A 13,905-nucleotide genomic window follows, 5' to 3' on the forward strand; every position below is an offset into this window, starting at 1 on the left:
GTTGATTATGGAGGTAAAGTTGGATTTGGGGTCAAAAAATGTTACACACACAGGAAAAAAGATAATTCAGTTACTTCATGTAGGTTTGTTTGTTGTAAAGAAGGTGTATGAAAGCCAGACAAACGAGACTAGAGACAAGAATAAATTGTCAAGTTAGGTTAGGACTTAGGAATGTGGATGGTAAACTAATGGTGCATGATTTTGAGGAACATAACCACATTTTACATAAAAAAGAAACAAGTCATATGTTATTTTCGCAACGAAAAATTTCTGAAATTCATTGTCATCAAATTGACGTAGCAGATAATGCTTGTGTACAACAAAGAAAGTCATTTGATTTTATGAGTAAAGAAGTGGGAGGTAGATCTAATTTGGGTTTTACTCGCCTTGATCAAAAGAATTATCTTCGGAAGAAAAGACAAATGAGTTTGGTACATGGGGAAGTCGGCTATCTAATGCAATACTTTCAGAAAAAGTTAGTAGAAAATCCTACTTTTTACCATGCCTATCAACTAGATATTGAAGATCAAATCACAAATGTATTTTGGGTAGATGCAGGTATGCTAATTGATTATGAATATTTTGGTGATATGGTTTCTCTCGATTCAACATATTGCACAAATAATTCACATAGGCCATTAGCAATTTTCTCTGGATTTAACCACCATCGAAGTGTAGTGGTTTTTGGAGCTGCGTTATTATATGACGAAACATTTGAGTCTTACAAGTGGATTTTCGAGATATTTTTAGAAGCACATAAGCAAAAATTACCACAAATATTTTTTAGTGATCAAGATCAAGCAATGGCCAAAGCATTACTTGAGGTTATGCCTGGAACTTACCATGGCCTATATACATGGCACTTGATGCAGAATGGTATCAAACACTTAGGAAATTTAATGAAGGGTGGATCTCATTTTCGTAGTGACTTTAAGAAGTGCATGTATGGTTTTGAATATAAAGACAATTCGAAGAAGGTTGGAGAAACCTCCTTGAAAATTATGATGTTAAGGAGAATAATTGGATACAAGTGTACAAAATAAAAGAGAAATGGACATCTTGTTACATGAAGGAAGCTTTGACATTAGGGATGAGAAGTACTCAACTCAGTGAAAGTGTTAATGCAGATATTAAAAGTTTTATGAGTACAAACTTGGATATAATCAAGTTTTTTAAGCGTTTTAAGGATGTTGTTGAAGAAAAACGTTATAAAGAATCGAAGTGTGAATTTGAAGCACGCCAAAAAATTCCAAGACTCAGGAACTCATATTCTTATATTTTGAAACAAATGTCTGAGCTTTACACTCCCACTATATTTGACTTATTTCAACATGAGTATGAGTTGTTTGAAGCGTGTTCTGTGAAGAGTACAAACATGCAAACATCTTCAACATATTATATTATTTATATGGAAAATTGTTTAGGAGAATGGCAAGTGATCTATGATGTGTGTAATACGGTGGGAGAACTGACTTTTAAAATGTTGCGGATAGTAAGAGTCGCCACCGACTTTTATTTTATCCAATTGGAAAGGAAAAAAGAACAGGAAAGACCTTTGAAAGATTTTGAGTTCGGGGGGTAAGTTATACAAAGGGAAGGTGTAAGCACCCTTTGTATCCATGGTTATCCATGGGCTCTTAATTGCTTATCTCACTTTGATTTGTTTGAATAGTTTGAAAAGAGTGTCGTGTGTGAATTGAAAAGTTTTGAATAAGGACTTTATCTTGTAAATAAGCGTAGCCTTTTGGAAATTGTTTTAAAAAGGAGGTGTGAAAAGTAATTTGAATTTGTTTGAATTGAGCAAGCAATTAAGAACTACCTACCCTAAGTTTAATGTCTTTCTTGTTCTTTAAGTCTTTAAGGGAAAGAGACTATCCACACCATTAGTTAGTGGGAAGTCCTTTCATTGGATGTGCGGGTCATCGAAGATTATCGTTCGCCATAAGACTGTCCCTACCATAAAGAGGGCAGGTAGTCTCGGGAAAGGATATAATAGTCATTTAGGCAACAAGTAAAGATACCTTAGCATTCGAAGGGACTATCACCATTAAATCGAAGGACTAGATCATTTATACTGAAGGCAACATTGAAGGGACTATGATCTTTAAATCGAAGGGACATGGTGATTTTGAATCGAAGGCAGCAAGCTAAGGTATCCCTACACTCAAAGGGACTTGACTATTTTTCGAAAGGCAGTAGAAGAGGGATTACCTTAAAGGTGTGTGGATGCTTCAATCACGTGAGTTGGATTCAGATATTTATCTTGTAAATTTAGTGATCTAAATTCAATTCAATTTGCAGGTTATCACTCCCTAGGTTACTAACCACGCAGTTAAAATATCAATAGAAAATATAAACCACAGTTATAGTTATAAGGTGCGAAAAGTAAATCCTAATTACTATTACATAAAAAACCTTTTGCGACCTATACATAATTTCTAGAATTTTAAATAAATAAAAAAATTAAATAAATAAAAAATTAACAGGCACGCGACAATCATAAATAAATAGAGAAAATTAAATAAATAAAAAATTAACAGACACGCGACAATCACATAGTTTTAAGATGAGAAGAGAAGATCGCGATGAAATTACAGATAAGAAAATTAGAGGAAAGAGTATAAGCCTAAAAATAAAATGCTAGCCTAAAAAGAATGGACGAGAACACCAACCTTAATTCATGGACAACATCCACCTAAGAAAAACCTAATGGTTAAAAAAATCTTAATGGGTAAAATAAACCTACAGGGTTAAGAACCTAATGGTTGAAAAACCTAAGGGTAACAATTAATGAACGACACCTACCTAATACTCTTCTAGGGTGTTTTTTATGGTTTTTTGAAGTCAAGGCTAAATCTAATTTAAAATTAATTTAAATTATTAAAATTATTAACTAATTCAAATTATCAAACCTAAAATTGATTATTAAATTAATTTAAATTAATTACTAAAAAAACAAATACTAAAATAAACTCTAACAAACGTAAAATTAATTTTATTAAAAATTAATTAAGTTAATATCCTAAAAAAAATTAATTTCTATTAATTTATACCTAAACCTAATTTTAATTATTAAATAAATAAAAAAAGAAGTTTATTAAAAAGAGAAAAGAAAAAGAAACAAATAAGAAAGCAAAACAAAGATAGAAAATCTAGGGGAAAAAAACCAGGCGCGATTCAGTATGGTTGGCCTTTGAGTGTCCACCATAGACTGCACTGCCATGTTCCTTAGATTTGCATCGTAAGAGATCTTGTGGCGATGCGCTTAGGGTGTATGAGAGGTGTGTGTGGACTGGATTCACTGGATCTGCAAAGGATGAGCAAATTGAAAAAAAACAAATTATATATCACACCCAGGGTTTGAGCCCAGCTTCTACCGGTTATTGGCCAGATGCTCTTGCCTTCCGCGCTGAATTCTTTTAATGTTAGTGGAGTACCCAACAAATAATAAATATGTAAACAATTATTATAAAGAAAATTCAAAAGCTAGTCAACCGTGGGGCCCCTGTTACTTGAACGACCCAATCGCGCATAGAGGGTATGTTTGGAAGTGAGGAGAAGTTGTGAAGAGAGAAAGAGATGAGAAAGAGAGTGTGAAGAGAGAAATAAATGAGAAATAGAGATGATTTGATGTATTGTTTGGTGTAAGAGAGATATAGAAGAAATAGAAGGGAAAGAGATGTTGATTAGTTTTAAAAGTACTAAAATACCCCTATTTAAAAAAATTTAAATGAAAATTATTTTGTATTTATTTTAATTAATTTAATTAATTGATTTTTATGGTAATATATTTTAGCAAATATATTCAACCAAAAAATGTGTTTTTGACAAGTATAATAGTGAAAAAATATAGAAAAACTATTTATTAAATAATTATAATGTTCCTTTAGTGAAAAATAACACTTACTATATATTTTTTAATCTACTTTTATTTTATACAATTTATTTTTAACACATATAATTAACATGCTTCAATTAATAAAAAAATATTTGATAATTAAAACACAACAACTAAAATGAGGAACCAATTGAGAGGCAAATATATCTGATGGAGTGACGGGGCTTCTTTATCACTCCCCAACCATAATGGGGCTTCTTTTGCACTACGCACAGTGAAAATAAAAGTATATATAGGAAGCATCAGGGACAAATACGGAAAAGAAAATTTTCACACCGTCTCTACTTTTTCACACCGTCTCTACTTCTTTTCTTCGCTGTTTTGAAGAGAAAAGATATAGGCGTGGGGTCCACAAGTTTTTGTCTCTCTCTCTTCTGTTTCTCTTTTAAACCAAACAAGTGAAATCCAATCTTTCTTCTCAACTTCTCTCTCTCCATTCTCTCTCCTTCTAACTTCTCTTGTACCGAACAGACTAGGAGAGAAGAAGCGGATTCTTTGACCAGCTAATCAAGATTGGAGAGAGGGACGAATTCATTAACCGTCCAATAGGACGGAAACACGCACGCAGTCCACTTATCCAAGACACTATTCATCATCTTCAACAAATTATTTGCTACGAATCAACTGCGAGTTCGCTGCCAATTAAACCACAAATTCCCGTAGCAAAACCCGCGAATTAAAAAAACTAACGAAAAGCGTTTAAACAAAAACTCTAAAGGGGCAAGATCCCTAAACGGACCATTACGAGTCCAATGGTGACACTGTTTTGTTCTGAAACGGACTGTAGCTCTGGGTCCGAATCAACTTGACCTTGAAGCCCTAGCCATGGCATATTATGGTTCCTGCGTCCAAACTTTAGAACAACAACACTAAACGAATCCAATCATGATTATGAACACATGTGTATCTATAAAACTCATTTACACTGCATGAATTACGAGTTTTGTAATTTGAAAATACATACAAACCGATGTTGCTCATGGAGGGTGACCAGGGCATATTCGGGCTTGCAGGAGATTGTGATTGTGTTCCTGAGACCTTCAGGAAGTGATGGAACATTTGGAACTGATTGAAACTTGCTAGAACGAGTTTGTGATCGTGCCCTTGTTTTTTGGAATTTTGTAACTTGTAAACCCTAATGCCCTTGCTCCCCTCTTCTATTTTTTTCGTCCCCTAATATTTTGAGTGAGTTCAGAATATATAGAGGAAGGAATTAGGGTAAGAATCTTGTCAAAAGAATAGGTTACTTGATTGAAAAAAATTGAAAAAGATTTAATTGATATTTGATTCAAACCATTCTATTTTTGTTCCAATCTTTCTCTAATCAAATATTTTCGAATTTTCCAGCTTCCAATGATTATCTTGGGCTTCAAGGATGCTAAAAAAACAAATCTTGTGCATATTGATTTAGTTGTTTCATTTTATTTTAATTAAAATTAAATTAATTTGAATTAATTCAAAAATAAATAAAATAAATGTAAGCATGTCGTGCCAATGGACTTTAGGGACTCTTTTCCATGTTAGAAGCAAGTTTGAATCAAAAAAAGATGAGCCTATTTGTAAGAAAATCCATTTGGGTCCTCATTTGTTTCACATTTTTCACCCACAATTGTCCAACTTTGACAAGACATATCTCCCTCAATTTTTAAGATATGAGAGAGTTTTAGGACTTTTTGGAAATCTCAAGATGTCCTATACAAGCCACTTTGGAACCTTTTTCTCATTTGGAGATTTTATCTTGATGATATAGGCTTTAACAAAAAACTGCTTTTGGTTGACTTTCAAAAAGGACCTGTAATATTTTGGACCATATCTATCAAAGGAAGCATTTTTGGCCTTGGCATTAGAGTGACAAAGTTGTAGAGAATTCAATTTACTTCAAAATAGGCTTTGGTTGGGAAATTTATGATGTTCCATGTGAAAGTTATGGCTGGTCAAAGTTTAGTTGACTTTTAGGTCAAAAACCCTAATTTAGAAACTTTGAGTTTTGTTGATTTCTGAACTTTCCTTGATGAATCATAATCAAACCTTGATCAAATGATGAATGTTACTTCAAAATAAGGATGTTGACAAAAAATCAGGAATTTTGATTGTATTTTGACCACAGTTGACTTTTAGGTCAAATCAGTCGACTGTTGATTATTTGAGCAGTTGACTGAGCAATATTGTGAATCAGAGCTTGAAACTTGGTATGAGGATACTATAAGTAGGGTTTTTCATGGTATGGTTCTCTAAGAAAACTGAACCGAACCATTACATAAAGTCACTCAAACTGAACCGAACCGTTTCAATTTTTCTAGAACCGAACTGAACCAAATATTTTGGTTTGGTATAACGGTTCTTAACTCTGAACCGTACCAAACCATTAGAAAACAAAATTTTCTAAACTAAACCATTTGTTGAAGAACCAAACCGTTATATCTAGTTTTGAATTGTTTTTTAAAAAATATATATTAAATTTTTTATCAATTTTTTTATTAAAAAAATATCTGATTTTTTTATTTTCGTAAAAAACCGATTTTTTTTTTCGAAAAAAATCGACTTTTCTTATTTTGAGGTTTCTTTCCAAAAAAAATTGACTTTTATTTTTGCAAAAATTTAATTTTTTCGGAAAAAATCGACTTTTCAAATTTACGAAAAAATGACCTTTTATTATTTTTTGGAAAAAACTGGAATTTTTTTATTTTCGAAAAAAATTAACTCTTCTAGTTTAAGGAAAATATGAATTTTTTATTTTCGAAAAAAATTGACATTTCTAATTTATATTTTTTTTTAAAAAAATTTAATAAAAAAACTTATTTAACAATACAGTAAAGAAATATTATATTTTCAAATTAACTATAGAATTGGATTTCAAATTAATTATAGAATTAGATATGTATTAAACTAATTATATTTTTAAGATCTATTATATTTTCAAATTAATCATAGAATTGAATTTATATTAAAACTAATTGTATTTTCAAACTAGTTATAAAATTAGATTTATATTAAAATTTATTTTAAAACAATACAGTAAGGACATATTATAAATTTTAATTAGCATTTGTATTTAAAAAAAAAAACATGTACATTTTTTTGATAATAAATTTTTCATTTCAATAAAATTAGCCAACATAATTTCAAATTACAAGAATCAATAAGTAGGAATTTAAATTAGCAACAATACGTACGTAGCAACACTAGGAAGTGTAAATTATCAGTACGTAGCAACACAGTAACTCATATATTCTATGTGGTTTGGTTTTAAATGGTTCGGTTTGGTTATTAACGGTTCAGTTTTAGTTTGTTAATTGTAGTTAAATTTACGGTTCGGTTTGCGAACTGTTATAATAAATTCAATTATTTTTGGTTCGGTACAGTTCGGTTTGACAGTTCGGTACAGTTCACGATTTTTTTGAACACCCCTAACTATAAGGCATATGAGAGACCATGGGATCCATTTGAGGTTTGAGAACTTGATTTTACTTGGAGAGAAGCAAAACCCTAGTTCAGAAGCCTTTGATTAGGAGAGTGTGTATCCATTCAAACCTTGAGCTTTTGATACTTGGATGAGTCTTGTATGAAAATATGATGGGAAAATTTTGGGGTATGACAATGTGGATAATAATTCAATTTGTTGTTCATGTCGTAAGTTTGAGAGCTTTGGTATTCTTTGTTGTCATTGTTTAAAAGTCTTTATTCATATGGACGTCAAATCAGTGCCTGAACAATATATCTTGAAGAGGTGGATAAAGATAGCAAGAAGTGGAAATTTAACTAAGATTGATGTTAGTCAAGTGGATTTAACCCCCACACAACGCTATAATGAGATTTGTCCCCGTTTTATCACGATAGTCACTGAAGCATGTAGAAGTCCAGAGACATTCTTGTTTCTTAACAATGTTGCTGATGAATTAGATAACCAAATTCTAAAGTTTCAAAATATTCAAATAAGTAACAATGAAGTAAATGAGGTCTCTAAGAAAGTTAATGAGACAACAAGCACACAGATAAAGGGGTTTAAGAAAAAAGAAGGCAAAAAAGGATCAAAACGACTAAAAGGTTGGGTGAAGCTCAAACTTACAAAGAGAAATAAACATGGTGGATCTAGTATTTCACAAACTCAAGAACATATGGTATTATTAAATTATCAAATTTATTTTACCTTTATTTAATTACATAAACTCTCCTTTTATTTTATTTTCATTTATGTAGAAGGAGAAAGGTACGAATTGTATTAAAGGGCTATATGAGATGTCTAATACAAATGCTTCACAAAATCAAAAGCAATATGCAGTTCCGAAAGCAAGTCTGCCTTCACAACTTAATTGTGCATACACTCAAAAATCTATGGTTAGCTACTGACCGCTTGAGTTTGAGACTAAACTTATTTATGTTTAGGAACTAACTGGTTTTGTCATATTGTGTAGGAAAATATTGAAATGTCACTAGTTTTACTAGCTTATTGATGGTAAATTTTAAATTATATGATTCACTTTCACTTCCATATGACAATACTAACTTATATTTTTTAAATTATAGGCACAATTTGACAATGGTGCATTGACCAATTCACAACTATAATGAAGTGATGAGATGCTATCAATTATGATCAACTTGTGAACGTTGGATACAATTTTTTTGCTTTCAAGACTATTTGATTAGCTTTTAATAATTATATTAGGTGCAATTAGATCAATACATTCATTACTTTTTCACTATTTAGAGGTTATCAACTTGTCACGGCCTCTAATTAATTGTTCTTGGTTTTTAATTAATTATGTATTATTTCTTAAAAAAAAACTTAATTAGGTATTACCATTGAACTTTTTATATTTAATTATTTAACCTTTAATTTAATTTTTAAATTATTATTTTAATTATTTAATTTTTAGTACATTTATGTCGTTTTTAATTTAAATAATTAGTATTTAATTTATCAATTTAATATTCATTTTAAAATTACAAATAAATTAATATAAATTAAATTATTAAAATGGAACTAAAATTAGTATTGAAAAATTTATATAAACTAAAGTTTATAAGAAATTTTTAAATGAATTAAAAACAAAATATATAAACTGGGAATCTTAAATTAAAACTTTATTGATTTTATCTATGAATTAATATATATATATATATATATATATATATATATATATATATATATATATATATATATATATATATATATATATATATATATATATATATATATATATATAAAATTGAATTATCAATCACTAATTAATTAATTATTTAGAGATAGAATATTTGATTTCATAATAATTGTTTCCTTTTTAATTAATACATTATCAATTTGCAAGGCAATTAATATATTTTTATAATTACATGTTTGATGAATCTAAGGGCTATTAATAGGCTGCCAAATTGGCTGCCATTTAACATGCTGCCGAGGATCCATATTCGTCTCCTCATGCCCATAATGAGTCCTGAGACCTCCATTTCCATTTTTGTGTTTATTTACATTTTATTTAATTTTTATTTGGATTTTTTATTTACTAAGTTCAAAATAAAATGAAATAAATAAATAAATAACAAATGAGATGGAGGGCGCCTAATTCTCAAGGAAAAGATCTGATCATTCAAGAACCTCAAAACCCATCCTTTTATTTATTTTCATGTTTATTTCATTCAACTTGGATTTTATTCATATGATTCAAAATAAGCTGAAATTAGATTAAATAAATAATAATTAGAGATGGTGGGCACCTACTTTATGCTTCTAGAAGGACTAAACATGAGGATCTACACTATCATGGTCATCAAAACCGTGTGGTGACCTCTTCGGACAAAGATCTCTCATTTTAGGAAACTTAGAAAACATGTTCCCAACATATTCACTCCTCACCATAACTCCTTGATTCTTTTCGTGTTTCATCCTCTCCTATAAATAGACGGTCTCACCAACACAAAAGAGAGGGGACAAAGAATCGTAGCAAGAATCACTCTCAAAAGTTCTCAAAATTTCAAAGTTTTAAGGCAAATACAAAGCCTCACCAAGCCCAGAAAGCACATATCCATTCAGATCAACTCGGTAAATTTCTCAGCTTTAGATCTTTAAAGTTATGCTTTATTAATCGATTTTGTGTGTATAGTTGTGTTCAAGATATGGATTAGAGTAGGTTTGACGTACAACATTTAAGCTTTGAAGCTTAGATCATGATACACCATGGTTGAGGTTCAAGAACCTACAAGCTTCGATTCGTATGATACACTGAATTTTAGGCTGAAATAACTTGATTTTTGAATTCAATAGATGTTTTTACATCGACCTAGGTGGTTGGTATTTTTTATTTGACTCATTTTTGCAGGTGCCACGTCGGAGAATGCTTGGAAGAGAAGAGATTTTTCTAACCTTTATTATCATTCTCTAATTTATTTGTTTTATTTCATTATTTAACTTAATTAATTCTAATTAACATAAAAAATCAAATAAATTCAAAAAAAATTAGTATTAGGATTTTTTTCTTAATTAATTTATTTTGACATAAATTTTTTGTTCTTTAATTAATTAGACCAAAGTTTTTTTTTAAATTAGCTCTGAAACTAGGACTAATAAAAACACATAAAAAATTAATTTTATCAAATATTGGTCATGTCCCTCGAACGTAGGGATACTTTAGCAAAAGACGCTTACGAATAATATCATCATAGTCCCTTCGATATAAAGATCATAGTCCCTCGATGACCCTTCGAGTTGCCTACGAAAAGATGATCTTGCCCCTCGATGACCCTACAGAAAAATGATGATAGTCCCTTCGAATTGTTAAGGTATCCTTACATGTTGCCTTCTATGACCATTCGATGACCCTTTGTTGTCCATCCACATCCAATAGATAGGACTGCCGACCAACTAATGGTATGGATAGTACTATCTCTCAAGGAAAATGATAAGTACAACAAAGACCTTACAAATTAGGGGTAAGTAACTTTTAAATGCTTGCTGACAACCCAAAAAACAAATACTTTTAATATCTCACACTTCCAAAAATATTTTCAAAAATAAACACTTTGTATATATTCATGCAAGAATCATTACAAAGTTAAATTCTTACGAAATATTTTCTGAACACACACTACTTTTAAAAAAAAGGCAAGTAAAGTGAGTTAAGCATTTAAGAGCTCATGGATAACCATGGATACAAAGGATGCTAATACCTTCCATTTGTATAAATTAATCCCCGAAACCAAAAATCTTTAAAAAGGTCTTTCTTGTTCTTTTATGCCTTTCCTAATAAAATTGGATAAAATAAAAGTCGGTGGCGACTCTTGATAACCGCAACATGTTTTGTGAAAGGAAGCCTCCGGTGGCGGAGGAAGCCCCTTTGAGGGGTTCAATTTAAATATTGCACCTAAATGTTTATATAAATTGCACTTTGAACCCCCTGAAAAAATTATTTACACCATTTGTTCACTTGATCTTGAATTTATTTACTTTTACACCCTCGAATCTTGGGTTCTGTCTATAGAAATTGCACTTTGAACCCCTAAATTTTTTAACTAGCACCACAAATGTACCTAGTCCAAATTTATTTATTTTTGCACCCCCTTACCTAAGGTCTTGGCTCCTCCACTAGTTATGCTCTAACTAGTTCATACCTAAGATCACATCCAATCCTCTTAACGGTAAGCAAACAAGATCAACAACAAAGTCTCTGTCAAAAATCGACAAGGGACACTTTAAGCACACAAGGGAAGTAGTCACCGATCCCTTAGCCGGTGTATCGACGACCATCTCTCCATTCATAGAAGACAACATAAGACCCAACCTTTCAACACAATCAGCAGTGATAAAGCAATGAGTAACGCTAGTATCAATAATAGTAATTAAAGGAGTGCTATTAATGAAACATGTACCTCTGATGAGTCTGTCCTCACTAGTGGTCTGAGTCCCCGACAAGGCGAACACCTTTCCACCAGCTTGTTCCTTCTTTGGTTTCTGACACTGACTACCAATGTGCCTCTCTTCACCACATTTGAAGCAAATCACCTCCTTATGCCTGCACTCAGACACTACATGTCCCAGCTTACTACAACGAAAACACCTCTTGACTTCAAAAGTATGAAGCACACAATACCAATAGGAGTATCTCCTCCACTAGTCATCTTGCCCTCATCAGCTTTCTGCTTACCTTTCCCAACTGGACCATCATAAGGTTTGCCACGGTTCTGTTGACCCTTGCCCATCCTCTCATTAACCATCTTATAATGAGCATTACTATCCTCCTCATAAATACGACAACAATCAATCAAATCCGCAAAGACACAGATCTTTTGGTAGCCAACCGCTTTCTTGATTTCAAAGCGCAAACCATTCTCAAACTTGACACACTTTGAAAATTCAGCAGTCGCTTCACTATAATGCGGATAGAACTTGGCCAACTCAACAAACTTAGCAGCATACTCAACAAGCGACTTGTTCCCTTGTTTCAGCTCGAGAAATTCAATCTCCTTCTTCCCTCGAACATCCTTAGAATAATACTTCATCAAGAACTCTCTACGGAATACGACCCAAGTGATCTCCTCACCTACAGCCTCCAATCTATGACGTGTCTCTAGCCACCAGTCATCAGCCCCGACTTCTAGCATATGAGTCCCATACAACAAAAAAATGAATTAATCTCTTAAAAAAAACATTTTTACACAATTCAAACACTCTTTTTAAAGGGTTCATCAATATATTATTTTTTTCAAACATTATAAAAGTTTCAAATTAGAATATGAGCATTAATTAAGTGATATTATTTTGGATTGTGTTAAGAAAAAGAAGTTCATTTCTTAAGTGTTATATTGGAATTCAAGCCATCAACAAATTCTTCAACTAATTATACACAAAGTATATGCATTGCTTATTCATCATAGTGTATTGGTAAAAAGTGGTAAATTGAAAGTGATATAGTGAAGATCATCATAGTGTTTGGTGATTGTGAAAAAAGTTATTTGAGTTAGGGTGATTCAAAGTCCACTATAGTGTTTGATACTTGTAAAAAGAAAATGGTGTCCTATCTTGGTTGAAAGATAAAAATGCTCTTTAGAGTGCTTTGTGTGAGACTTGTAAAGAGAATTTTATCATATTCGAAAATCCTATAAGGAAAAGAGGGACTATATGTACTCTTAATTTGGTAAAGGGAACTAGTATAAATCATTGTGTCATTATTTTATGCACTTTTAAATTATGCATTTATATTCATAATAACTAACACAACTATTATTTTTTTCCTAAAATATTTAAAAGGTTAAGAAATTTAGCGAAAAATCGAGAAAAAAAATTGTAAACCTAATTCACCAACAATTAGATTGATTGCATTACCTAGTTATAGAAAGGTACTGCCAGATCAATTTACATTCAATGCAAAATTATTTTGTAAATCAATATGAATTATGTATTTGATGTGAATTATAATGTATAACAAATTCTTACAATATGTTATACACTTATACATAAACATGCTCTCATAAACATGCTCCCAGCCCACTGATTCATTATTGCATTAAATAACTTTACTGTGGTCCATAAATAAAATGTCTATTTAGTATCATGAAAGGTTAAAAAATAGTAATGAAAAGTTAGGATTATTGAAAGACTAAAAGAGCAAATTATATTTTTCTATCAAGCAAGATTAATATATTTCCCTTTATTATTATGTGACCTCTTTATAAGTGAGACAGAGAGGCAAACACGATACACTAATATAATTTAGCAATATATACTATTAATTATAATTTTTATACAGGGCTTTTACAATTTCATAAGTGTTAAAACTAATATTTAATAATTTAATGGAGAGCATGGACTTTACATGCTATAAATAGATCAAAATCATATTCTTGTTTTTACTAGCAAATCGAAAAAATATGGCTACAATTCTCATGTTTTTATATATTTTGATTTTATCTTGTTACTTATTTCTTGTATCATCACATCTTAGGGGTAAGCCATTTTTTATTTATTATCAAATTTCCTTGTTTATTTTGTAATCTGTCAACAATCTTTTAGCATG

General features: G+C 30.9%; 1 long non-coding RNA gene and 1 pseudogene across 2 annotated transcripts; one reads left to right on the top strand and one right to left on the bottom strand.

Annotated features, from left to right (window-relative positions):
- The first annotated feature begins 803 nt into the window (after positions 1–803).
- LOC131648574 (protein FAR1-RELATED SEQUENCE 1-like) lies at positions 804–8,349 on the top strand (annotated as a pseudogene).
- Positions 8,350–9,216: 867 nt separating this feature from the next.
- LOC131649218 (uncharacterized) lies at positions 9,217–13,370 on the bottom strand. 2 transcript variants are annotated; one of them, XR_009298200.1, is made up of 3 exons: positions 13,215–13,370; positions 11,762–12,483; positions 9,217–11,673 (listed from the first exon to the last, which is right to left on the bottom strand). It is a non-coding gene; the product is annotated as an uncharacterized LOC131649218 (long non-coding RNA). The 2 variants fall into 2 exon arrangements; XR_009298199.1 differs by having other exon boundaries at positions 9,218–11,673; positions 11,762–12,486.
- Positions 13,371–13,905: the final 535 nt, after the last annotated feature.

Source organism: Vicia villosa, linkage group LG2, assembly GCF_029867415.1.
Source record: "Vicia villosa cultivar HV-30 ecotype Madison, WI linkage group LG2, Vvil1.0, whole genome shotgun sequence".
NCBI classification, from domain to species: Eukaryota; Viridiplantae; Streptophyta; class Magnoliopsida; order Fabales; family Fabaceae; genus Vicia; species Vicia villosa.